We start from the raw sequence: 26,024 nt of genomic DNA, 5'->3' as shown, positions 1-26,024 counted from the left end.
CAAATCTATGAATTAGAGATCGGGCTCAAAACCTAACTAAAACTTCAAATACATTTTTTTTTAAATCACATTTTTAAAATAACTATAAATTACAAAAAATAACTATTTTAAACAATAATTTAAATTTTTGAAAAAATTAATTACAGTTTTTAACAGGGCTAAAAATAAACTTACCTTTCTTTAAAGTATTTAAAAATAATAAACCTGTGGAAAAAATGTTTTAATTTTACTTAATTCACCACTTACCTTGTTAAAAGCAGGCCTTGCGACTGCTTTTTAAAAGCGTAGCTGCTGGAGACTTACCCTCCCGGAGAAACCTGTAAAAAAAACGTAAGTTCAATGTGCACGCGCTGCCTCTCCGGCGCACGCGTTCGACCTGTGAACCCCTTCCTTCAAGGGAACGGAAGTTCTGGTTTCCCACGCATGCGCAGTGCATGCACGAAACCGGCACTTTCGTTGGCCCTACGCGTGAGTACCCAGCACGTACTCACCCGTGGGGACCCGAATTTCTGGCCCATTATCTTACATAGAAACATAGAAGATAGGAGCAGTAGTAGGCCATTCGGCCCTTCGAGCCTGCTCCGCCATTCAATGAGATCATGGCTGATCATCCAAATTCAGTACCCTGTCCCTGCCTTCTCCCCATATCCCTTGATCCCTTTAGCCTTAAGAAATATATCCAACTCTTTCTTGAATATATTTAATGAACTGGCCTCCACCGCCCTCTGTGGCAGAGAATTCCACAGGTTCACCACTCTCTGGGTGAAGAAATTCCTCCTCATCTCAGTCCTAAATGGCTTACCCCTTATCCTTAGACTATGACCCCTGGTTCTGGACTCCCCGGCCATCAGGAACATCCTTCCTGCATCTAGTCTGTCCAGGCCTGACAGAATTTTATAGGTTTCGATGAGATCCTCTCTCAATCTTCTAAACTCCAGTGAGTATAAGCCCAATCGACACAATCTCTCCTCATACGTCATTCCTGCCATCCCAGGTATCAGCCTGGTGAATCTTCGCTGCACTCCCTCCATGGCAAGAACGTCCTTCCTCAGGTAAGGCGACCAAAACTGCACACAATACTCAAGGTGCGCTCTCACCAAGGCCCTGTACAACTGTAGCAAGACATCCTTGTTCCTGTACTCGAACCCTCTTGCTACAAAGGCCAACATACCATTTGCCTTCTTAACCGCCTGCTGCACCTGCATGCTTACCTTCAGCGACTGGTGCACAAGAACACCCAGGTCTCTTTGCACTTCCCCTTCTCCCAATCTATTGCCATTCAAATAATAATCTGCCTTCCTGTTTTTGCCACCAAAGTGGACAACCTCACATTTATCCACATTATAGTGCATTTGCCATGTTTCTGCCCAATCACCCAACCTGTCCAAATCGTACTGGAGTTTCACAACATCCTCCTCACAGCTTACCCTCCCACCCAGCTTTGTGTCGTCTGCAAATTTGGAGATATTACATCCAATTCCCTCGTCCAGATCATTAATATATATTGTGAACAGCTGGGGTCCTAGGACCGATCCTTGCGGTACCCCACTAGTCACTGCCTGCCACTCGACCATTTAGACCAAGAGGATCCCATGTTCCATCCATGGGCTATGCTGAGTTAGCTGATTGCAGGCAGGGCAGTGACAAGGCAGCTACAATTGATCTCAGCAACAATATCAGAAGGCTAGGGAGAAGATAATTAACCAACGTTGCCCAATAAACAGCAGCTGGGAGGTATGCAAGGTAACATGAATTGGTTTGACTTTCCTCTGACTGGGGATATGCCTCTTCTCTGCTCAATGCCGCTTCTAAAGGCCTAGCTTAAATCAGCTCCTCACTGTGTGGGGTCTACAGACATATACTTCACCATGGCACACTGTTAAGTCTGTGTGTTATAGTGAGAATTACTACACAGACCACAAGAGTAAATTCAACAGGTCTTTACTGGTTGGAGGTCGGACTATACTGAATACAATATTATTACACTGTGCTTATATACCGGTGTGGTCACCACCGGTATTACGTATACAGCAGCCAAAGAAAGTAGTACCTTTCTTAAGGTGGACCAGGCTTAAGTTCTCTTAAGGTGGAACAGGTTACATACACCACAATCCTCCCTTTTTAGCTTAACAGTCATATCCCCAAATAAACATGACATATATACATATATAACTTCAGGTATAACAGTTCAAAGGTTCAGTCTCTCAGGAGGCTTTCTGATTCGGCTTGGATAACGCCTTTCAGTGGTCTCTGATTCTTGTTGTTGAGGTGCCTCCTCTAGTTGGTTGCCAATGTATTGGGTGTCATCATCATCAAATACATTCTCGGCCGAGGTAGATGCTTCAGGTTCATGAACGTCTTCCACAGCTGTCTCTGTCACAGCCATGGGTTCGACCCTTGCTCTCGACTCTACCAGTTGATCCGCATGACGCCTTATCACATTATGACCAATATCTACGGTGTACATCAGAGGTCCTTGTCTGGCCCGGATTGTTCCGGACTGCCATTTGTCGTTTCCATAGCCCCTTGCCATCACTGGTTGTCCTACGTCGAAAGTTCGAGTGGTCTTGCTGTTAATATGCCGAAACTGTTTGTTTTCCACTTCCCTCCGCACATTTGGTTTTAACAAGTCCAACTTGGACCGCAACCTCCTGTTATAAAACATCATAGCAGGACTTTGGTTAGTCACGGCATGATCGGCGTTTCTATATGACATCAGGAACTTATCGACCTTGTGTTGCAGCAGAATCTGATCATCATTCGTGGCCTTAATAGCCTTTTTGAATGTCTGGACAAATCTTTCAGCCAACCCGTTTGTCGCCGGATGATATGGGGCAGAGGTATAATGTTTAACTCCATTCTTCTTTAAGAATTGTTGGAATTCTTCCGATACAAACTGTGGTCCGTTGTCCGAACAGATCTGTTCTGGCAATCCGTTCCTTGCGAATATTGCTCTTAACACCGCAATTGTCTTTTCTGAAGTAGTGGTATTCATCTTGATGACTTCTGGCCATTTGGAATGTGCGTCCACCGCGATTAGGAACATGGAGTCCATGAATGGACCAGCAAAGTCAATGTGTACGCGTTGCCATGGGGCTGAAGGCCATTCCCATGGGTGTAGCGGTGCTATCGGAGGTGCATTTTGCACTTTTTGACACCCAGCGCAGCTTTTCGTTAACTCCTCAATCTGTTGGTCAATACCCGGCCACCATACGTAAGCCCTAGCAAGACTTTTCATTTTAACTCCCCCCAGATGACCTTCATGTAGTTCTTTTAAAACTCTTTCCCTTAACTTGGGAGGAATAATCACTCTTGTCCCGTACATCAAAGTACCATGGCAGACGGACAGCTGGTCTCGCCTTGCCGAGAATGCCGGTAACAGAGGATCACCCCGTGTTGGCCATCCTTTCACTGTCACCTCGTAGACTCTGGACAGTGTTGGGTCGTTCCTGGTTTCTCTTTCAATACTTGCGTTGGTGACAGGTAAACACTCGATAATGGTCGAATGAAATAACTCAACAGGGTCAACTTCCATCGTGTCTTCATCTTCAGGTAGTGGCAGGCGCAACAGGCCATCAGCATTGCCATGCTGTTTTGTACCTTTGAATTCTATCTGATATTGATGTGCCCCTAAGAAAAGAGACCATCTCTGGAGACGCTGTGCTGTCATCACCAAAACACCCTCCTTAGGGTTAAAAATGGACACCAACGGTTGATGGTCCGTCAGAAGTGTGAATTTTTGGCCCTGTAGGTAATGATTAAACTTCTTCACTCCCCATACAAGGCTAAGGGCCTCCCTATCGATCTGCGCATAGTTGCGCTCAGCGGAGGTCAATGATCTGGATGCAAACGCGACTGGCCTTTCCGTGCCATTTGGCAATTTATGTGAGAGTACTGCCCCAATACCATATGGAGAAGCATCACAAGCCAACCGAATAGGCAGTGTCGGGTTGAAGTGAGCCAACACTTCCTCTGAGGTGATCAATTCTTTGCTTTTGCGAAATGCCTTCTTACAGTTTTCGCCCCAGTCCCATGGTACCCCTTTCTGTAAAAGAGCGTTCAACGGATGCAGCACCGTGGATAGATTTGGCAGAAATTTATGGTAGTAGTTAATTAATCCTAGAAACGACCTCAACTGAGAGACATTCTCCAGAGCGGGAGCCTTTACAACTGCCGCTATCTTGTCAGGAGACTTATGAAGCCCCTCCCGGTCAATGACATGACCACAGTACGAGATCCGCTTCTGGAAGAACTCACATTTCTGCCGATTTACCCTAAGTCCATACTCTTTCAGTCTGTTGAGCACCAGTTCCAAGTTAGCGAGATGCTGTTCATCACCATCACCTGTGATCAGAATGTCGTCCAGGTAACATTGTGTGCCTGGAATTCCCTGTAATACCTGCTCCATGGCCCTCTGCCAAATTGCTGGAGCCGATGCCACACCAAAAACCAGCCTATTGCACCGGTACAACCCTCGATGCGTGTTGATCGTGAGGTATTGGCGTGACTCTTCTTCAACCTCCATCTGCAAGTACGCCTGCGCCAGGTCTATCTTGGTGAAGTGTTTCCCGCCAGACAGTGAAGCGAAAATATCCTCAATCCGTGGAAGTGGATACTGCACCGTGTGAAGCACCGGATTAACGGTGATCTTGAAATCTCCACAGATGCGAACCTTCCCTGGATCTCCTGGCTTATTGTTCGCAGGACGTTTCATAACGGGAACAATGGGCGTAGCCCACTCACTCCAATCTACTTTAGACAGTACCCCTGAACGTTCTAGTGCTTCCAGCTCCGCTTCAACTGCAGGTGGTATTGCATAGGGTACCGGTCTGGCTTTAAAACATTTTGGTTGTGCATGTTCATCAATCTTGATGTTTGCCGTAATTCCTCTCAGTGTTCCCAGTCCAGGCTGGAACACCTCTTTAGCCTCATCCAATATTCTGGACAATCGTTTAGGTTTGACAGCTGTTTCCCCAGAATCTACCGTTAGTGCTTTCAAGGAGTGCCAGTCCATATTCATTTTCCTAATCTACTCCCGTCCTAGTAGTGGTGGACCTCCTTCAGGTAGCACATATAAGTCCATTACTTGGCTTCCTTCGCCCTTGTGGACCACTTCTACCTCTATTTTTCCGATGGGGTACACTCTTTGCCCCGTGTACGTTTTCAATATAATCTCCGTATCCTGTAAGGGAATATGTTGGAATAACCTTCTGTAATCTTTCTTATTCATGACCGTCAATGCCGATCCAGTGTCCAATTCCATTTTTACTTGGACTCTTGCTATCTTAAGAGTGACCCAAATTGTCTGGAGGTCTGTATCCTTACCAACGTTGTGTATTCTTAAGCTATCCAGTTCATTACTGCTAGCGTCTGAATCTGACTTCTGTTCAGTCAAACTGTTCTTTGTCACCTTGTGTACCTTTGCATATTTTCCTTGCGGTGACTTTTTATTGCTGGTCTTCTTTCCTGACCGGCATACTTTAGCTATGTGGCCAAGCCTGCCACACGTTCTGCATTCTTGGTTTTTAAACCAACACTGGTTCTGATCGTGCGTTGTCTTCCCACAACGATAACATTTGACAGAACTCAAACCCAATTTGTTTGTACCGAGTTCTGGTGGCCGTAGCTGCATTACTGCCGTGCCTCTCGCTGCAGCCTCGTGTGCTGCTGCCATAGTGACCGCCTTCTCGAGAGACAGCTCATTCTCCTCGAGCAGTCGCCTTTGTGTATCCTGTTTAAATAAACCACACACAAATCTATCTCGAAGTGCCTCTGTCAGTCCCGTTCCAAACTGACAATATTTTGCTAGCTTACGTAATTCCATCAAATATTCAGCATTGCTTTCATTTTGCCACTGTCTTCTATCGTAAAATTTAAATCGTTCCGCTAGCATCAGCGGCGTGGGGCTAAGATGATTTTTTAGGACAGTAACAATCTGTTCGAACGTCTTATCCGCCGGTTCATCTGGTGATAACAGGTGTTTCAATTGCCCGTATGTCTTCGCACCCATTAAGTTTAGTAATGTTAGTGCTTTATCTGTCTCAGGAATTTTATTTGCCTTACAATAGTTTTGTATGCGTTCTACATACATAGCCCAGTCTTCTATATCACTGTCGAAGGCATTAATGTTCCCATGTTTAGGCATCGTAGCAATTTATCGTATTTTTAATGTTATCTAAGATGGCGGCTTCCCGCTCTTGCCGTCGTCCTCCGCCCACAAAATGGCAGTTTTCCCGCGCTTGGCGGTCTTCACCCGTCCCCCGACGCTGTCTCCGCTTCACCGCGGCTCTCGCGCCTTCAGTTTCCCCAGACGCTGCGCCTTTAGCCCGAATGCGGCCCTTATCTCCGGTCGCGATCGATGTCCCGCGCTGCGCCTCTCGCTCAAAAGCGGCCCGGCCCTTATCTCTGGTCGCGATCGACCTCACCGCCCTTATTCCTCCGTCTTCCCAGCCCCGTCTGTACAGCCAACGCGGTTGACTTTCTGTCGCGTCGCTGCCCGGCTTACCCACCACGAGGTAGTAGAAGAAGCTGACAGTCGCTGATGGAGGCTTCGAGGTCAGGATGTCTTCTGCACTCCGGTTGCTCGATGCCTGCCGCTCGACGTGTCTTCCCGTAGGTGATGAGGGTGGAAACCTCTCTTCGACGTCCTGTCTGTGGATGAAGTCGCCGTGGAAATTACTGCAGCAGGGTAAGAATCGGACTCGTCGCCACTGTTAAGTCTGTGTGTTATAGTGAGAATTACTACACAGACCACAAGAGTAAATTCAACAGGTCTTTACTGGTTGGAGGTCGGACTATACTGAATACAATATTATTACACTGTGCTTATATACCGATGTGGTCACCACCGGTATTACGTATACAGCAGCCAAAGAAAGTAGTACCTTTCTTAAGGTGGACCAGGCTTAAGTTCTCTTAAAGTGGAACAGGTTACATACACCACACACACCATGTTGGATATTTCACGCTCCAGTTTCAGGCCAGGCACGCTATTCCAGGTTTTTTTCACCAAACTTGAACTCTTTGTCACGGAACATTTAGATATTTAACGTCAGTATAGTTTCCTTTCATGCAACAGCAACCAATAAAAATCTCAGAGAGTGGAAGCAATTTCAGCACAATGAGTAGAACCAGGAATCAACCTAACGGCAACCAACAGCAGGACTGATACAAAAGCAAAAAACTGCGGATGCTGGAAATCTTAAGTCGATGGGCTGGATTTTCCAAGCCCCGAGGAGGCGGGCATGGAGGCAGGACAGCCGGTAAACTCGGAGAAAGTGGGGGGGCGGATGACAAACCTGCCCCCATCCCGCCTCCGTGCCCTGTTGCCAGGAGGCGGGAAGATGTGCAGCTTCGGGACCCGTCTCCTGGAGGCGGGAAAGGCATTAAATCCTTTTAACTGCCTGTTAACAGCTAGTTAACAGGCAGAATAAAGGATTAGTGCCATTTTACCTTCACAGGTGAAGGCTTCCCGACCTCGGAGAACCCCGCCGGGTTGGAGGAGACGTGGAGGAGGTCGGAGGTACCTGGAAGTAAGGTGTAGAGGTGAGTGATGGGTGCAAGTGTGGAGTGGTAAGTATGCAAGGTGAGTGATAAGTTTAAAAAAGTGTTCACTTACCTTGTTTTCTTCCTACAGCCTTCAGCCGCGATGGATCGGGAGAGCCGACATCCTCCTTGTCAATTTCACAGACTGGCTGATGGGACCTCCGTTCCAATAGTCATGTGAAATTTACAAATTTGAAAGGTTTGATGAGCCCTGAACACAAAGACCCATCAAACTAAAGAGAATGGCAGTGTTTAACAGCTTCACAGAGCTGTCAAACGCTGACATTTCTTCTTTCAAGAAGTCTTCACAGATAGCACACCTGACGTTGACATGCTCTGTCAGTGACTTCCTCCCTAATTGGCCTGCTGAGTCCGCAGGGCGGGCTTAACAAGCTCAATCAGGGGAACATCCTTCTGGTTGGTCAGGCGAGGATGGAGGCGGGACACTGACATGACAAGCAGCAGTCCCGCCTCCAACTCACCTCCATTCACAAAATCCAGCCCAATGACTTTTTCCAGTTCTGATGAAAGGTCATCGACCTGAAACGTTAACTCTGTTTCTCGCTCCACGGATGCTGCCTGACCTGCTGAGTATTTCCAGCAATTTCTGTTCTTACAACAGCAGGGCTGTTTGCTCTGCTCTAAGAAAAGTAAACCTAAAAGTTTCTTTTGTATAACCCACACTAGGAAAATAAATGACCTTTCAGTAAAAGGAAACAGGAAGGCAAAATCTTAAAGTTCAAAGCCAAGTAGTGGCAGTAGCAATATCAGTGAATCTACATCTCCAACAAAAGAAAAGGAAAATGTTTTGTGACTTTCTGAGATATGACCTCAGTACAAAAGCATTTCCCTGATGATGGTTTCTTTGAAGCTATCTGCTGTAAAACCCGGAGTGCGATGCTATTTCTGGCACTCTCTCTTTTATGCTGCTCCACCCACCCTGGTGATTGTTAGTGGCAATACTGCTCCACACTTACACCAAACATTGGGATTGTTAGGGATCACCGGGAGAATCATGACTCCGTTCATAATATTTATTCTTTCCAGGATTTTTGATTTGAATTGCAAATATTCAACTTCCAAAACTTGAATACTGCTCACTTTGTAAATCACAGTGATGTCTGTCTCATAACACTTGCATCAGTCTTGTGATACCAATCATACAATGCTAAATCTATCAATCACAGTGATATCTGCCCCATAACATTCACGGTCAATTACAGTGATATCTGCCCTATGACATTCAATGTCAATTACATGATACCTGTCACACAAAGCTGAAACTATCAATCTCAGTGATATCTGTTACATAATACTCCTGCTGTCGGTCAGTATGATATCAATCTCACAGGACTCAATCTATTAACCATGGTGATATCTGCCACACATTGACATACCTGTCAATCACAGTGATATCTGCTCAATGAGGCTAACTCATCAGTTTTCTGCTAATCATATTGATGTCTGTCCATAACACTCATATGTCAATCATTGAGATCTCTGCCCCATGACACGCAGCCAGTCACAGTGTTGTCTGTCCCTTAATTCCATTAAATCACAGTGATGCCAACCCCAAATCACTCACTCTGTCACTCATAGTGATGCCTGTCCCATTTACATTAAGAACATGAGAACATAAGAAATAAGAGCAGGAGTAGGCCATTCGGTCCCTCGAACCTGCTCCGCCATTCAATAAGATCATGGCTGATCTTCTACCTCATCTCCACTTTCCCACAATATCCCCATATCCCTTGATTCCCTTAATATCCAAAAATGTATTGACCTCTGTCTTGAATATACTCAACAACTGAGCATCCACAGCCTTCTGAGGTAGCGAATTCCAAAAGATTCACCACCCTCTGAGTGAAGAAATTTCTCCTCATCTCAGTCCTAAATAGCCGACTCCTTATTCTGAGACTGTGACCCCTGGTTCTAGATTCCCCAGCCAGGGGAAACATCCTCCCTGCATCTACCCTGTCAAGCCCTGTAAGAATTTTACATGTTTCAATGAGATCACCTCTCATTCTTCTAAATTCTTGGAAAAGTAGGCCTAGTCGCCTCAATCTTTCATCATAGGATAATGCCCTCATCCCAGGAGTCAGTCTAGTAAAATGGGACAGGCATCTAGTTACTCACAGAGATTGCTGCTCCATATCACTCACTCCTGTCACTCACAGCAATGCCTAGCCAGTATCACTTACTGTCACTCACAGTGACACCTACCCCATAGCTATCATTCTGTCACTTCGAGATCTCAGCCTCATATCACTCACTGCTGACACTCAGCAATGCCTGCCCATTATAACTCACTGTACCTCACAGCAATGCCTACCCTTTTTCACACACTTTCTGCCACTCTCTGATTCCTGCCCCATATCACTTAATATGTCACTCACAGAGATCTCTGCCCCGTACTGTTCACTGTTTTTGCATAAAAAATGCTTGGACTCGTCTGAGTATTTCATTTAATCAAATGTAAATTCCTGAAGATTGAGAGTGTCTCCCCAGTATGAACCCTCCTTAAAATGAAGCAGTATCATTAACTTTAACATCATTTTCTGACTTGATTCTCTTGTGCTCAAGATATTAGGTAACTAATTATTGCTGATGACATCATTTGTCAACAAGCTTGGAGGAGTTAGTGAGCCTGATTGTGTGAATGAAAGGCAGATCCCTCCGGTACCTTGCCCAGCAGGGCCAGACCTAAATTATGATCCCAGACATGGAGTGTGAGTGGGAGGCATCAGTCCAGTCCAATCTTCTTCACACCAAAGGTCCAATTCTCAGCAGGGGTTACTAGATAGCAATAAAGGATCAGGACTCTTAGTTTAGTTTTCTCCTTTCCAGCAAAGTAGCGTCTGACTACCAGCTGGGCTGAGATCAACTTACACAGCACAGAGTCTCTCTGCTCCGTATGATACAACTGCACACTACCTTTATCAGTAACTAGTGGTGTTCCGCAGGGGTCAGTGCTGGGACCCCAACTCTTTACAATCTATATTAACAATTTGGAGGAAGGGACCAAGTGCAACGTATCCAAGTTTGCTGACGATACAAAGATGGGAGGGAAAGCAGTGAGTGAGGAGGACATAAAAAACCTGCAAAAGGACATAGACAGGCTAAGTGAGTGGGCAGAAATTTGGCAGATGGAATATAATGTTGGAAAGTGTGAGGTTATGCACTTTGGCAGAAAAAAATCAAAGAGCAAGTTATTATCTAAATGGAGAAAAACTGCAAAGTGCTACAGCACAAAGGGATCTGGGGGTCCTGGTGCATGAAACACAGAAGGTTAGTATGCAGGTACAGCAGGTGATCAGGAAGGCCAATGGAATCTTGGCTTTTATTGCAAGGGGGATGGAGTATAAAAGCAGGGAAGTCTTGCTTCAGTTATACAGGGTACTGGTGAGGCCACACCTGGAATACTGCGTACAGTTTTGGTTTCCATATTTAAGAAAATATATACTCGCTCTCGAGGCAGTTCAGAGAAGGTTCACTCGGTTGATTCCGGAGATGAGGGGGTTGACTTATGGAGGAAAGGTTGAGTAGGTTGGGACTCTACTCATTGGAGTTCAGAAGAATGAGAGGCGATCTTATCGAAACATATAAGATTGTGAGGGGGCTTGATCGGGTGGATGCGGTGAGGATGTTTCCACTGATGGGTGAGACGAGAACTAGGGGGCATAATCTTAGAATAAGGGGCTGCCCTTTCAAAACTGAGATGAGGAGAAACTTCTTCACTCAGAGGGTAGTAAATCTATGGAATTTGCTACCCCAGAGAGCTGTGGAAGCTGCAACATTAAATAAATTTAAAACGGAGATAGACAGTTTCCTAGCTGATAAGGAATTAAGGGTTACGGGGAGCGGGCAGGGAAGTGGACGTGAGTCTAGGTTCGGATCAGCCATGATCCTACTGAATGGCGGAACAGGCCCGAGGGGCCGTATGGCCTACTCCTGCTCCTACTTCTTATGTTCTTATTATCAATGGACCATTGGAGGACATTATCCTATAGATATTTGCTAGCTGTGCATTTCATAATCTCTCTGACTAGCAGTGTTATAGTTATGGATAATTTCTAAGAGAATCATTAAGCAAAATCTAATATACTCAGCAACTCCTCATGAACATATCATACTTATGGAATTTAATAGATCTAATGTGACAAAACTACTGTTGCTGAATTTAATAAAAGGCAATGCAAAGGTACAATGAGGAGTTCAATATCCACATTAGTAAGGTCGAAGCCTTTGCAGATTTCCAATTCAAGTTGGCAGGAGGTTTGCTAAGAAATTCAGCAGTCAGTCAAGCAAACTAGTCTGAAGTGGGACCATGAAGAGAAGTGTAAAAGAACACCTGTACTGAGCAAACAGAGGAGAAACTGGAGGAACTCCTGCAGGAGCAGCAGTGAGTGTAATGTGAGGCAGGAGGTATAGAAACATAGAAGATAGGAGCAGGAGTAGGCCATTCGGCCCCTCGAGCCTGCTCCGCCATTTAATGAGATCATGGCTGATCATCCAAACTCAGTACCCTGTCCCTGCTTTCTCCCCATATCCCGTGATCCCTTTAGCCTTAAGAAATATATCCAACTCCTTCTTGAATATATTTAATGAATTGGCCTCAACTGCCTTTTGTGGTAGAGAATTCCACAGGTTCACCACTCTCTGGGTGAAGAAATTCCTCCTCATCTCTGTCCTAAATGGCTTACCCCTTATCCTTAGACTGTGAGTAGGAGCGGAGGTTAATTCTTCTAAGCAGCAAGTTTGAGATCCAAATGTACATTAAGGATTAGCTCCTGGACATTTAATGACTTTTAGTTGAACTCAAATTCAACCTGTTGCTGCTGCTTTGTCTGTAAGGAAAGTATTTTTAAAAAAGACCTTCTCCTACATTCAACATAGTGCGACAAATTACATCTGGTGTGTTTATAGATTAGAAAGATAACAGCAGTCACAGTAGTTGAGACATAGCTATAGTATTTATATCTTCCCACCTGGAGGTATCAGGAAAGTGTCCTGGGAAAGAACTGGTCAATAGTGTGACTTTTGAATGCAGGGCTGGAGGCTCCGTTAATTCAATTTCCTGAAAAGTATCAATTTTCTGATCTGCAAATACAGTCTGCAGGGCTTTGAAAGAAATGCAAAGAATGCCCTGTAGTTTAATGGCCAAATTAGAAGTACAGGAAATCTCTGACAGTCGGGAAAGCATCAAATGATCATTGAGCCACATAAAGTCCAATGGAACCATTCCAAATGCTTTTGAAACTTGTAGAGATTTGTTAATTTTAACTAATGATTAATATAAAATATACTGAACAATGCGCAAATGAGACTGTGTGAAATTGTGAGAAAACAATATTAGCCACTGTGCTGAGTTCAAAGGAACGTCCCTGTGATAATTGGTTGTCCATGCATCTTCTGGGTCTGGTGCCATTTGCACATTTGCAGGATCGAAGTCAAGCCTTCACATATATTGTGCAGACTGGAGGCTCATTTAATGAACATCAGGGAAGACACATGCTTGATTAGCAGCACAGGGGTGATCATTAAGTCCATGTAGCTAAAGCCATGTGCGCACTCAGCTGCAGAGCACCATTGCATAGTTAATTAATGGCAGAAGTTATTTGAGGCAGTTACATCCAACAATATGTTTGAGGTGGCGAGAAAACACTTTTTATGATTCGTGGAGCAAGTTTAAACCTTTTACACTGGGGTTACACTTGTTCCTCTCCACAGTCAGTGTCCATATGTGCTGACAAATGGCGATTGTGCTCTGTCATTCACTGTTCCCTGTGGTGTTCCTGTCATGTGCTGCAACGGCAGCAAGTAATCAGGTTTTCATGTGGCTTATCAAACTTGAAAGAAACTGCTGTTGGTTGAAGCTAATATGCTTTTAATTAGAGCATTAAAAATATTTTTCAGCTGACCTTCTCGAGCTGCACCTCTACTTCCAGTGCCCTTATAACTGGTTTCACCTTCGCAGTCTCTATGATTCATACTGTGCATTTCAGTACCTTCTCTGCATGCATAAGTGTGGCATCCTGCTTCTGCAATAACTCTGAGAGCAGAGGAAACTCAGCAATCCATTATATGTAGCTCTCTCTCCCCTTTGTCTCTTGCCTTCTGAAGCAGCAAAGATATGAGTCTGAAGTGTCCCATTTATTCCATTCAGCACACACTGTTGTACATGATCACACTCGGCTCCTAATATACAGCCACTTTGTTTAGTTCCAAATCCAGGTCTTCAGCGCATTCTTTTAATTCCTTTTGGTTGAGTGGTGAATGGCTGTGCACACTGTATAATTTCACCATGAACGGCTAAAACCATTCACTTCATCAGTAGCATCTCTAGCTGCTAGTTCAGTCCTGTGATTGAGACAACGCCATATTGCAACATCTGACTAGTTACCTCTAAAACTCGAACCAAATCCTACTTTCTTACCTAACAAGGCACTAGAAAATGCAACTAACTGGTTCTGGAAAAAAAATGTCCTTCAAATCCATGACTCTTAGGTTTGTCAAGCAAACTCTCCGTAATAGTTTCTGATCGGGGATATTCACTCAGCTCAAGGACTTGATGAGGGTCATTCCTTTTGTCAGTGTTATATCTAAGATGTACCAAGAAAGCAATTATTTTGCTTAAGGTGGTAGATTCATCAATTAAAATTGATATCTTACATTGATGTGTTTGAATCTGGTTGCAATTTTTTCTCACATCTCCTTCAATTTATGTTGCACTAAAACACGAGTGTCATCCATTTCCAGGATTAAGTTTATTTATTTCCTGCAGTTCAACGAGCCCTGGATGGTCAAATGTGGGCGATCATTCCTAGCCAAGTGATAAATGTGGTGGAAAGTCTATCTCGCGGAGTCCAGTTCAGCTGCAGATATTCTGTCCATAATTCCATAATTTCCTCTTTACTTCAGAATATTGATTTGTGGGCCAATAAGCTTTTGAGTTTGGATAGCATCTTCCTCAAAGAATGTAATCGAGTAGCTCAGACTTTCCCTCTGTAGGTTGTGCAAAATTCCTTCAGTTTTAAATGAGCTGAATCATAAATTACTAGAGGCCTCGCACCCTGTTTTCTTGCTCTGACAATTTATTTAAAGATGAGCATCTCTCTTTCATCTCCAGAGCTCAGCAGTCGCTAGACCTGGGCCAATTCACACTGCCTTCCGCAACTTCAGCAGCAGTAGTTACATTTTCCCTTAACTCTGAAATTTAAGCAAAGTTTGCGGCTTTCTTTTCTGTGCCAGTTTATCTATCCGTTAAATAGTATGGGCTCCACTCGTACACTGTATGTGTCCATGTTGGCACACAAGTGCGGCAGAGAACAGTTGTTGTAGTTTACAGCCCAGCACGCTGAGGCCTACTTGGAGCTGTCATTTAAAATAAAAGTAATAGAGTGAGTCAGATGGCACTGAATCACATTGATAGGCGTGATTACCATTAATAGCCTCAATAAAGCTGAGGGAATGACTTGGGAAAGTCAAAAGGACAGTTCACATTTATATAAAAAGTGCCAGAGCAGTGTTCTGACACTATTACATCACTGACAATGCCCCCAAGTACACCGTATTCAGAAAAGTTACTACTGTAGCTAGACTGACACATTACCTATATTTCCCTACATTACAGCAGTGATTACGCTTCAAACATACTTAATTGGCTATGAAGTGCTTTGGGACGTCCTGAGGTCATGAAAGGTGCTAGATAAATATAAGTTCTTTCTTCTTAGACTGTGCATTCTGAATTTAAAAATGACATTTGCGGAATAATTTGCAACTAAAAAAATCTGTAAATAACATTTGGTATCACAGGGAACAAATACATGAGAATTTTCTACCTGACAGTGTGGATGCTTTGGCAATTACCAGTAATTTCCCAGTGCAGCACCAAGATGAGCAGAAGACAGCCTTGGGAGGCAGAAGCATAGGAAGCGCATGACTTGCAGAAAGTACTCCAGGCAGTAGATCACTCACAATAGAATCAACTAGCTGGGCAGGACTGAATCACAGAATCACAGAATCTACAGTGCAGATAGAGGCCATTTCGGCCCATCGAGCCTGCACCGACACATATCCCACCCTATCCCCGTAACCCCACGTATTTAATCCCCTAACACTAAGGGTCAATTTATCATAGCCAGTACATGTGCAATCTGTCGCACATGGTGATGTGTCAGCACAATCAGCTATCCCCACTGCATTACCAACTGCACCGAAGGTCGCTGCCATTGTACTCAACTTCTGTGCTGCGGGATTCTTCAACGGGACATCTCAAGAGTCAACCACTTTCCTGTGAGCCAATACATTAAGGAAAGAAGTGAAGCCCTGTATTACCATTCACCCAGCTCCAATTCAACAATTACCAGCAGCACCAGAGACAACTAAAGTTTTACCAAATTGTGCATACGGTTAGAGGCCTCACCATAGACTTGAATGGTCAGCAGCTGCACACCATGGAAATACATGAGATTGATGGTGTTTAGCAGGGAGACTGGGCACTGAAAAAAAATACCAGCACTTCATAAATCTCAACAATGTAAGCATGTGCTGAAGAGAGAAAAAGAGATTGCTTGTTCAGTGAATTATCAAGGATTTTGTTTGACCAATGTACTGATGCACTGGAAAGATTTCAAAAACTTAGGGGGAAAAATTGGGTGGCGCCCATTTTGGGGCGCTAACGTCGCTAATTTTAGCGTCCCACAAAGTTTAGTGCCCCTCTGCTGTAAATTCAGTAGTAGCACCCAAGCAGGAGGTGGGGCTCTACTGGAAAGAGCTCCACCTGCTGCTTGGGGCGCTACTACTGAATTTCACAGCACTACGTACAGCAGCACCACGCATGGCGGCACGTAGCGCGCGTCATTGCAGGCTTCCTCCCCTGATTAAAGGGGAGGGGCCTAGTGCTGTGTGCACCGGGGCCCTGCTGGACCACCGGGGAGCGGGGGTACCGTGAAAACAGCCCGGCACTCTGAGCGATCGCAGCCAGCACCCCGAGAAAAAAAGGGGAAGGAGGCAGGTGCTGGCAGTCGGCCAAAATAAAAATGGCCACCCGACACCTGCCCTTTAAGTAGCCACAGCAAAAACGTCCCCTGATCCTGTCGGACATATCGTCCGGTGGTAGGTCAGGGGGCGCAAGGGAAGTTTGCGGCTAGGGCGCTGCGCATGACGATGACGTCACTGCCGGCGGCGCAGCGCCACGGGGAGCTACTGGCTACCGCCGGCGCTAACCACCCGTGGAATTTCGCAGGAGGCGTTAGCGGCACCGTGCCCGGGCACTAGGGGATTTGCGCCCCATTAGTGCCCCCCGGGGGCGCTAACGAGAGGCGCAAACCAACCCAATTTTTCTCCCTTACAGTTTAAAAAGAAAGAAGAGCTTGCATTTATATAACACCTTTCATGACCTCAGCACATCCAAAAGTACTTCACAGCCAATGAAGTACTTTTGAAATGTAGTCACTGCTGTAATGCAGAAACGTGGCAGCCAATTTGCACACAGCAAAATCCCACAAACAGCAATGAAATAAATGACTAAATCATCTGTTTTGGGTGTTGGTTGAGAGGTAAATGTTGGCCAGGAAACCAGGAGAACGCCCCAGCTCTTCATCGAATAGTGTCGTGGGATCTTTTATATCCACCCGAGAGGGCAGACGGGGCCTCGGTTTAACGTCTCATCCAAAAGACGCCATCTTCGACATTACAGCACTCCCTCAGTACGGCGCTGAAGTATCAGCCTAGATTAGTGTCTAGAGTCGCTGGAGTGGGGCTTGAGGGACTAGGTTGGGAAACTAAGAGGGCGCTAACGGGGTGCAAAGCCACTAGTGCCCAGGTGCAGCGCCGCCAACGCCTTCTGCGAAATTCAGCAGGAGGTTAGCGGTGGTGGCAACCGTTAGCGGCCCGCGGCGCTGCGCCGCCGGCGATGACGTCATCGCCATGCGTAGTGCCCCGCTCGCGCCCCGGCCGCTATGTCCGACGGGGTCTGCGGGGCCTACCTGCGGCCAGGGCGGCACTATTTAAAGGCGAGGTGCCGGGTGGCCATTTTTGTTGCTGGCCACCTGCCAGCACCTGCCTCCGCTGCCGTCCCCGGCCTCCTGACCTACCCCCCCGCGGACTGCCGGCTGAGTTCCGTGTGCCCGGCACTTCTGTTGAGTGCTGGGCTCTTTTGCCGCCACTCTGATCCCTGTTGGCCCAGCTGGGCCCCGGGTCGTGCTGCGCAAGGCCCCTCCCCTTTAAGAAGGGGAGGAAGGCCTGCAATACCGCGGCACGTAGAGCCGCGATATTCCCTCGCAGCGCCCCAAGAGGGAGGCGGGGCGCTTCCAGTAGCACCCCGCTTCTCTCTTGGGGCGCTACCACTCAAGTTCAGCTGCGGGGGCGCTAGCGCCCCAAAGGGGGCGTGACTCAATTTTCCCCCCATAGATTATTGCAAATGGCGTAATTGCTAATCCTGCAGTTTATGCAACTCTGCAAGGGCAGATTGGTGATTCAGTTTCAGTTCCCAGGTGCAGTTTACAGGTCACAGGGAAGAGTTCTGCTTAAGGAAACTACAGTAAAACTGCCGAAAGAGAAAGGGTTCTATAAAAAACCTGAACTGTATGCCAGTGGAAACAAAAATCCAAGTGTCAAAACAACACTTTGCTGGTCGTTACCAGCAGAGTGCCTATAGTGTATCTATACAAACAAAATATGGAACCAATGTACATAGAAAATTCTGAAATGGAGTAAATATTGAACAACCTCCTGTTGTGATAGAGTGAAAAATATTGATGTTCATTTGTTTAAAAAAAATGAATGAATGCATCCAGACTCTCAAGTAGTATGCAAACCATTGCTGTAGATTAATGAGAAAAACTATACGCTGGACAGTGGTATTTTCCTGATTCTCTTCCTGTTTACCACTGGCTTGTCTCTCACTGGGTCTTCCAAACTGACAACTCACAAATCCATCCTGAATTGTGTGCCCTTTACTGGCTAACCCCTTCTATTCCCTACTTAAATGACTATTCTTGCCTCTTCTTAACACTGGTGCAGTAACAAAACCTGTCAGGTGATAAGTTTTGATGCACACAGAACAATTTAACTTCTTATGATATGTTTCCTGTGAAAACTTCTGCCCCCTTTCACTCACCTTATCCAGGCCCAGTATCAGGAGATAGTAAACAGCTTCTGTTTACAGTGAGGTTTCAATATGCGGATTTTCTATTCCATTACATTTTGGGTGTTTTGATTCAGTTACTTTCTTAAGTTCTGAAACCTTTCTACATTTACAGACACTGCTGACTCTTCTAGTTAGAATTTCTCTCACACACTTTCTGTTTACCAAACTGCTGCTTAGCTTTAACACTCTCAAGTGGATTACTTACACAAAAGGTAAAGTGTAATCTCAAACCCATTAAAGCTTCAAAACTGTGTTAATGTTGCTATATGTCTTATAGAATTTGTACATTAGTAATGGATGTATCTCTGCTCTCTACTTCTATAAACATCATTTAACACGTGTTTCTTCCCCCTTTCTTTTCTTTTTCTGGCTGGTTAGAGGTTTGACATGAATGCGTTTTACTGTGATGTATGACAATTTACTGAGGAAAGCAGATGGCTGGTGCAGAGTTACAAGGAAATAATTCAATTCCGTGGTTCTGACACCATAAACCGCAAGGGCGGTTCATGAACCTCGCAGGGTCTCGAGAAAGAATTATTGCCTTAAACATATCAGCAGCTTTCCTTACTTTCTATAATACTTCATCAAATATTTATTAGAAATAAACATTTATTTTTGGACCTGGTTTATCATTATTCAGAAGCACACTGCACTTTTCAGAGTTAGCATAATCTGAGATGAAGGGCAAGAGGATGTAGAGATATAATTCACCTCTTACATCATAATACCTAGCACAAGGCAACTAACATAAACCATACATTAGAGTGTGTGTTATATAATCCATATACTAATGAACTAGACACAATAGGCCAGATATTCCGCTCCTTACGGTTGGGTACGCGCTGTGTACTCACCCGTAGGGACATCAGAAATGCCGGTTTCAGGCATGCACTGACTTCCGATTTGTCAAGAATCCTCTTGACAGATCCTCCGGCTGCCCTGGAGAAGGGCCTCTGCGGGTGGATAGTTCTGCTTTTTGGAGACCCTCTACCTGCAGAAAACACTTACAATTCTTGTGCCTGGTAAAAGCAGGCGTAAGGCCTGCTTTTACCAGGATAAGAGTTGAAAAAAGTTTTTTTTTTACATTTTCTACTGATTTATCATTTAAAAATACTTTAAAGAAAGGTAAGTTTATTTTTAGCCCCGTAAAAATCTTTAATTATTTTTTTGAAAAATTTAAAGTTTTGTTTAAAATAGTTAATTTATTGGACTTTCAAGTCATTTTAAAAATGTGATTATTAAAAAAGTTTATTTAAAGTTTTACTATGCTTTGGGGGTGATTCTCTTCTCTGATTGGCTCCCCATGGCCCACGTGATCCCAGGGACGCAGCGAACTACCTGCGCCTCTGGGATATGTGGGCCCTGCACACCGTCAGTTTGGAGAGGCCCAGCATCGGAATTGTGTGCGTCCCGGGAGCCCTCGGGTAAGGACGCAGATTTTTCCAGATCGCAGTCCTCTGCCCGCGGGAGGCCTGCGATCGGAATATTTGGGCCAATATATTATACTTCATAGGCCACAAACCATATATTGATATGTCGTGCAATGCATGTTATATAACCAATAGACTGAACAAACTATATAACATATAAACTATATAGTAAACAAATTATGCTATTGATAATATATTGGCCCAGAAATTAGTGTCCCAAAGTGCGAGTAAGCACCGTGTACTCACGCGTGGGACCGATGGAATTGCCGGTTTTCAGCATGCACAGCACATGCGCGGGAAACCGGCATTTCCGATCCTCTGAACCAAAGGGTTCAGAGGTCGAACGCGTGCGCGCAGGAGTCTGCGCGTGTGCGTTGAACTTCCTTTTTTTTTCCAGGTTTGCCCGTGCGTGAAGGCCTCCACTTTTTACACTTTAAAAAAGCAGACGTAAGGACTTAATTTTAAAAGGTAAGTGGTCTATTAATTACATTTTTTTCCACAGGTTTATTATTTTTAAAGGCTTTACAGTAAGGTAAGTGTATTTTTAGCCCCGATTTTTTATAAAATTATTTTTTTCAAAAATTTAAATTATTGTTTAAAATAGTTATTTAAAGTTATTTATAGTTCATTTAAATAGTGTGATTTAAAAAAAAAAATTATTTCAAGTTTAAGTACTGTTTTGGGCGCCCGGAGTTTTCATGAGTTTGACAGTTCTTACTGTCAAACTCATGAATGGACTTTTGCATCCTCCGATTGGTTGCCCAGTGCTCATGTGATCCCAGCCGACGCATCGCACAAAGTACGCCGCTGGGTCACGCAAGCACAGCGCGCCGGGAGCTGAACCAGGCCACAGAGAGGAAATCCACGCAGGGCCAGGCTTCAACTGCTGGTGCGCTAGGTAAGTGTAGGTCGGGGGCTTGCACCCACGGGAAGCCCCCGACACGAATTTCTGAGCCATTAAAAATTTAAGTTCCTATGTCAACTTTTACCATTATAAATTCTTATGTCCACAGTTATAATGGGATTTGCATCTGTAAATGTTTTACTCGTTAATTATCTCTCCGCATTCTTGGTGGCACTCTATACCCTCAGTTTTGCATCTCCCATCTCCTCAGTCTAACTCTGCTTCCCTAATTGCTCCACGTTTTGTCAAAGATTTTTATATAAATAAATAAGGACACTTTAATGAGGATTGAATTATGTCTGCATACCTTGGTCCAATTATCCTCTACCCTCTAACTCTTCTCCTGAAGACTACACTTGGTCTTCACTCCTGTGTGCGACCCCTCAGACTGACCAGTATATATATTAATAAACTATGTATTAGACTATACCGTATACATTAAATTGTAGGAGTCGCTGGAAATCAACAGACTGCGAGACTTTCGTAGCAGCAAAGAAAAATGTGTGTTAGCTTTATTAACTCTCCACATGGACTGAGGGACTCGGCCTCGTCGCAGGGTTATGACGTCATCACACAATCGACCACTCTTAAAGGGACGCTGCCCCGATAACCCAACCAAGTTCCGTACATAACGTGGAGTGATAACAACATTGGCTATACATAGTGAATTGTGTTACTGTCCCTATGTGGTCTCCGCCACACAATAACAATTTTGTATGTACACTACATATTATATAAAGTACATATATATGATGTACAATATAGATTATAGGATAAATTCACTGATCCCGGCTCATAGTGTGGAGCGGCTCACTAAAGGGAGCTTGGATCAGAGACTGGACTGCAATATAATGCCTGACCTCTCTTTAAATGTAGATCTTGCAGGCAGTGTTGGATAAGTGAATTTACCTTGATATATATCAGGTAAGCTACAGATTCACTGTACATAAACAGTACTCCTGTACATCATCCAATTATTCAGTGTGTTACCTGCACTGTCAAATTCTGGATTTTAAAATGACTTTTTGGGGTATAAACCCTTCTAATTTTGGTGAATTGTGGGGATAGATTTGAACTTGGGCCTCCCGACGTAAACAGGATGGTGGCGTCCCGAAGACGGCTTACATAACGTCATCCTTGAGCGTCGTCACGATCTACGACAGACATTTGCACAGATGATTGACTGCAATTACATTTAACAGAATGCGATTACCACAATTGGTACCGTAGCAGGTAGCTTTCAAATCAGGCATCATCCGTCATGCAGTATCTAGAGAAACGCAAATAAAATCACTCCTCTCGTTCTGTTTTAAACTGTTCTTCTTTTCATTTGGATTGCAGGAGCCCAGTGTCAGTAAGTTGGCTCTTCGCCTGGGTCTACAAGTCTGCCATCAAACTATGGAAAATAGGTGTATCCAAATACACACTGGGAACTGGCTGGTAGATACTTGGGTCGCAGAATCAGAATTAAAGGAACAGTGTAAAACCAACCCTAGTAATACAGTTAAGCATTAGGAGTATGTTGTAAAGAAAGTAATATTCATGCAGTAATATACAGGGTATGTTACATATAGAATATAATATATAACTCAGGTTTGTATAGAAGATAACATAGCTGGGAGTGTGTTAAGTAGAGGATAATTGATAGCACAGAGTGTATTACAAGGCAACAAGTTCAGATGTCATCAATCATGAATGAAACTCTGTTTTATGAATTTATCAGAGCTCTGAGAAGCTATTGCCTTCAAAGATTTGTAAGATCAATTCCCCAGGATACAGACAATGTCAAATAAAGTCACTGAATGTCTGTTTGAAAGAAATTTGTTGTGAAAGAGGAGAGCAGACAACATGGAGCCTGGTGGGAAATTATTGAATGTGTGTGCAACTGAAATGGACCTGAATTGCCTTGTCCTTCAATACATCAAACGTACAAGGCCATCAGAAATAACCAGTAACATGATCGCACACAGGACGATGCCAGACCAGAAGTTCTATTTTGCAAGTTTGTGCTGATTGTGAAACACAATGTTGTTTATATTATTGATGAGTAATAATATGTTGTCAGCTGATGATTAAAAGGATTTTGAAGTATCAGCCTTAGCTCAGCGGTAGCACTCTCACCTCTCAGCTATGAAGGTTGTGGGTTCAAGCCCCAATCCAGAACCCTGAGCACATAATCTAGGCTGACACTCCAGTGCAGTACTGAGGGAGTGCTGCACTGTCGGAGGTGCTGTCTTTCAAATGAGACGTTAAACCGACTGCCCTGTTAAATGGATGTAAAAGATGCTGTGGCACTAATTGAAGAAGAGCAGGACAGATTAACTGGTCATTTATCTCATTGTTATTTGTGGGACCTGACTGTGAACACATTGGCTGTTACATCAGCCTACATTACAACAGTGCCAACACTTCAAAAGCACTTCATTGGCTGTGAAGCACTTTAAGACATGAAAGATGAAATTTCTTTCTTTCTTATTTTCACTGTAAAAAGACTATCTCACCGTAACAAGGACCAGCACTTGTGTTATTTCTGTCTTTCTGTTCATTTTATGTGTTTTTTAACCTTCTTCTTAAGCAGTCCCTCGGAACAGAGGATGACTTTATTAATAATGATTTATTAACATCATTAGAGGCCTGCTACAAGGTTTTAACATTTTTTTACCTCAGCAAAATTGCTGCCTCCTTTCTGTCCTGAATGTGCTGACTCCTTACTACGGTATGGCTCCTTTAGCAGCACCACACTCGCTATTTGTACTGCAGTGGCAAATTTACTAAGTTGGAACCGGTTCTGGGGGAGGTGGGACCAGTTCAAACTGGACGTTTTGCACCTGGGCAGGGTCGGGACCGATGTCCTAGGGGGAGTGTTTGCTAGTGTTCTAGGGGAGGGTTTAAACTAAAATGGCAGGGGGCTGGGAACCTGAGCAGGGGGACAGAGGAAAGGGAAACAAGGATAAAAGCAAAAGATAGGAAGGAGAAAAACAAAAGTGACAAGCAGAGAAATCAAGGGTTTAAATCAAACATGGCCACATTAAATAATAATTCTAAAAGATCTAAGTGCATTAAAAAAACAAGCCTGAAGGCTTTGTGTCTTAATGCGAGGAGCATTCGTAATAAGGTGGATGAATTAGCTGCGCAAATAGAGGTAAACAAATATATGATTAGGATTACGGAAACATGGCTCCAGGGTGGCCAAGGCTGGGAACTCAAAATCCAGGGGTATTCAATATTCAGGAAAGATAGACAAAAAGGAAAAGGAGGTGGGGTAGCATTGCTGGTTAAAGAGGGGATTAACAGAATTGAAAGGAAAGATATTAGCTCTGATGATGTGGAATCTGTATGGGTAGAACTGAGAAATACCAAGGGGCAGAAAACGTTAGTGGGAGTGGTATATAGACCTCCAAACAGTAATGCGAAGGTCGGGGATGGCATTAAACGGGAAATTAGAGAAGTGTGCAATAAGGGCACAGCAGTTATCATGGGTGACTTTAATCTACATATAGGTTGGGCTAACCAAATTAGTAACAATACTGTGGAGGAGGAATTCCTGGAGTGTATACGGGATAGTTTCCTGGACCAATATGTCGAGGAACCAACTAGAGATCAGGCCATCTTACACTGGGTATTATGTAATGAGAAAGGATTAATTAGCAATCTTGTTGTGCGAGGCCCCTTGGGTCGGAGTGATCATAATATGATACAATTCTTCATTAAGGTGGAGAGTGAAATAGTTGACTCAGAGACTAGGGTCCTGAATTTAAATAAAGGAGACTACAATGGTATGAGGTGCGAGTTGGGTAGGATTGATTGGGGAATGTCACTGAAAGGGTTGCCGGTGGATGGGCAATGGCAAACATTCAAAGATTGCATAGATGAACTATAGAATTTGTTCATCCCAGTTTGGCATAGAAATAAAACAAAAAAAGTGACTCAACCGTGGCTAACATGGGAAATTAGGGATAGCATAAGATCCAAGGAGAGGACATATAAATTGGCCAGAAAAAGCATTAAACCTGAGGATTAGGAACAGTTTAGGATCCAACAAAGGAGGACAAAGGGATTAATTAAGAGTATGAGAGTAAGCTTGCAGGGAACATAAAAACTGACTGTAAAAGCTTTTATAGATATGTGAAGAGAAAAAGATTGGTGAAGTCAAACGTAGGTCCCTTGCAGTCAGAATCAGGGGAATTTATAATGGGGAACAAAGAAATGGCAGACCAATTAAATACATACTTTGTCTTCACAAAGGAGGACACAAATAACCTCCCAAAGATGTCGGGGAACATAGGGTCTAATGAAAGGGAGGAACTGATAGAAATCAATATTTGTAGGGAAATGGTGTTAGGGAAATTGATGGGATTGAGGGCCGATAAATCCCCAGGGCCTGATAATCTACATCCTAGGGTACTTAAGGAAGTGGCCCTAGAAATAGTAGATGCATTGCTGGTCATCTTCCAAAATTCTATAGACTCTGGAACAGTACCCATGGATTGGCGGGTAGCTAATGTTACCCCACTGTTCAAAAAGGGTGGTAGAGAGAAAACGGGGAATTACAGACTGGTAAGCCTGACATCGGTAGTGGGGAAAATGCTAGAGTCCATTATAAAGGATGTAATAGCAGAGCACTTGGAAAAAAGTGACCGGATCGGACAAAGTCAACATGGATTTACAAAAGGTAAATCGTGCTTGTCTAATCTACTGGAATTTTTTGAGGATATAGCTGGTAAAATAGATAAGGGAGAACCAGTGGAAGTGGTGTATTTGGATTTTCAAAAGGCTTTCGATAAGGTCCCGCATAAGAGATTAGCGTGTAAAATTAAGGCACATGGGATTGAGGGCAAGGTATTGACTTGGATAGAGAACTGGTTGGCAGACAGAAAGCAAAGAGTTGGAATAAATGGCTCTTTTTCCGAGTGGCAGGCAGTGACTAGTGGGGTACCGCAGGGATCGGTCCTTGGACCCCAGCTATTCACAATATATTTTAATGATCTGGACA

This window comes from Somniosus microcephalus, chromosome 20 (genome assembly GCF_052327205.1).
Source record: "Somniosus microcephalus isolate GS21.2 chromosome 20, FLI_Smic_1.0, whole genome shotgun sequence".
NCBI classification, from domain to species: Eukaryota; Metazoa; Chordata; class Chondrichthyes; order Squaliformes; family Somniosidae; genus Somniosus; species Somniosus microcephalus.
The sequence above is the reverse complement of the archived record's forward strand: the minus strand, read 5'-3'. Positions refer to the sequence as shown.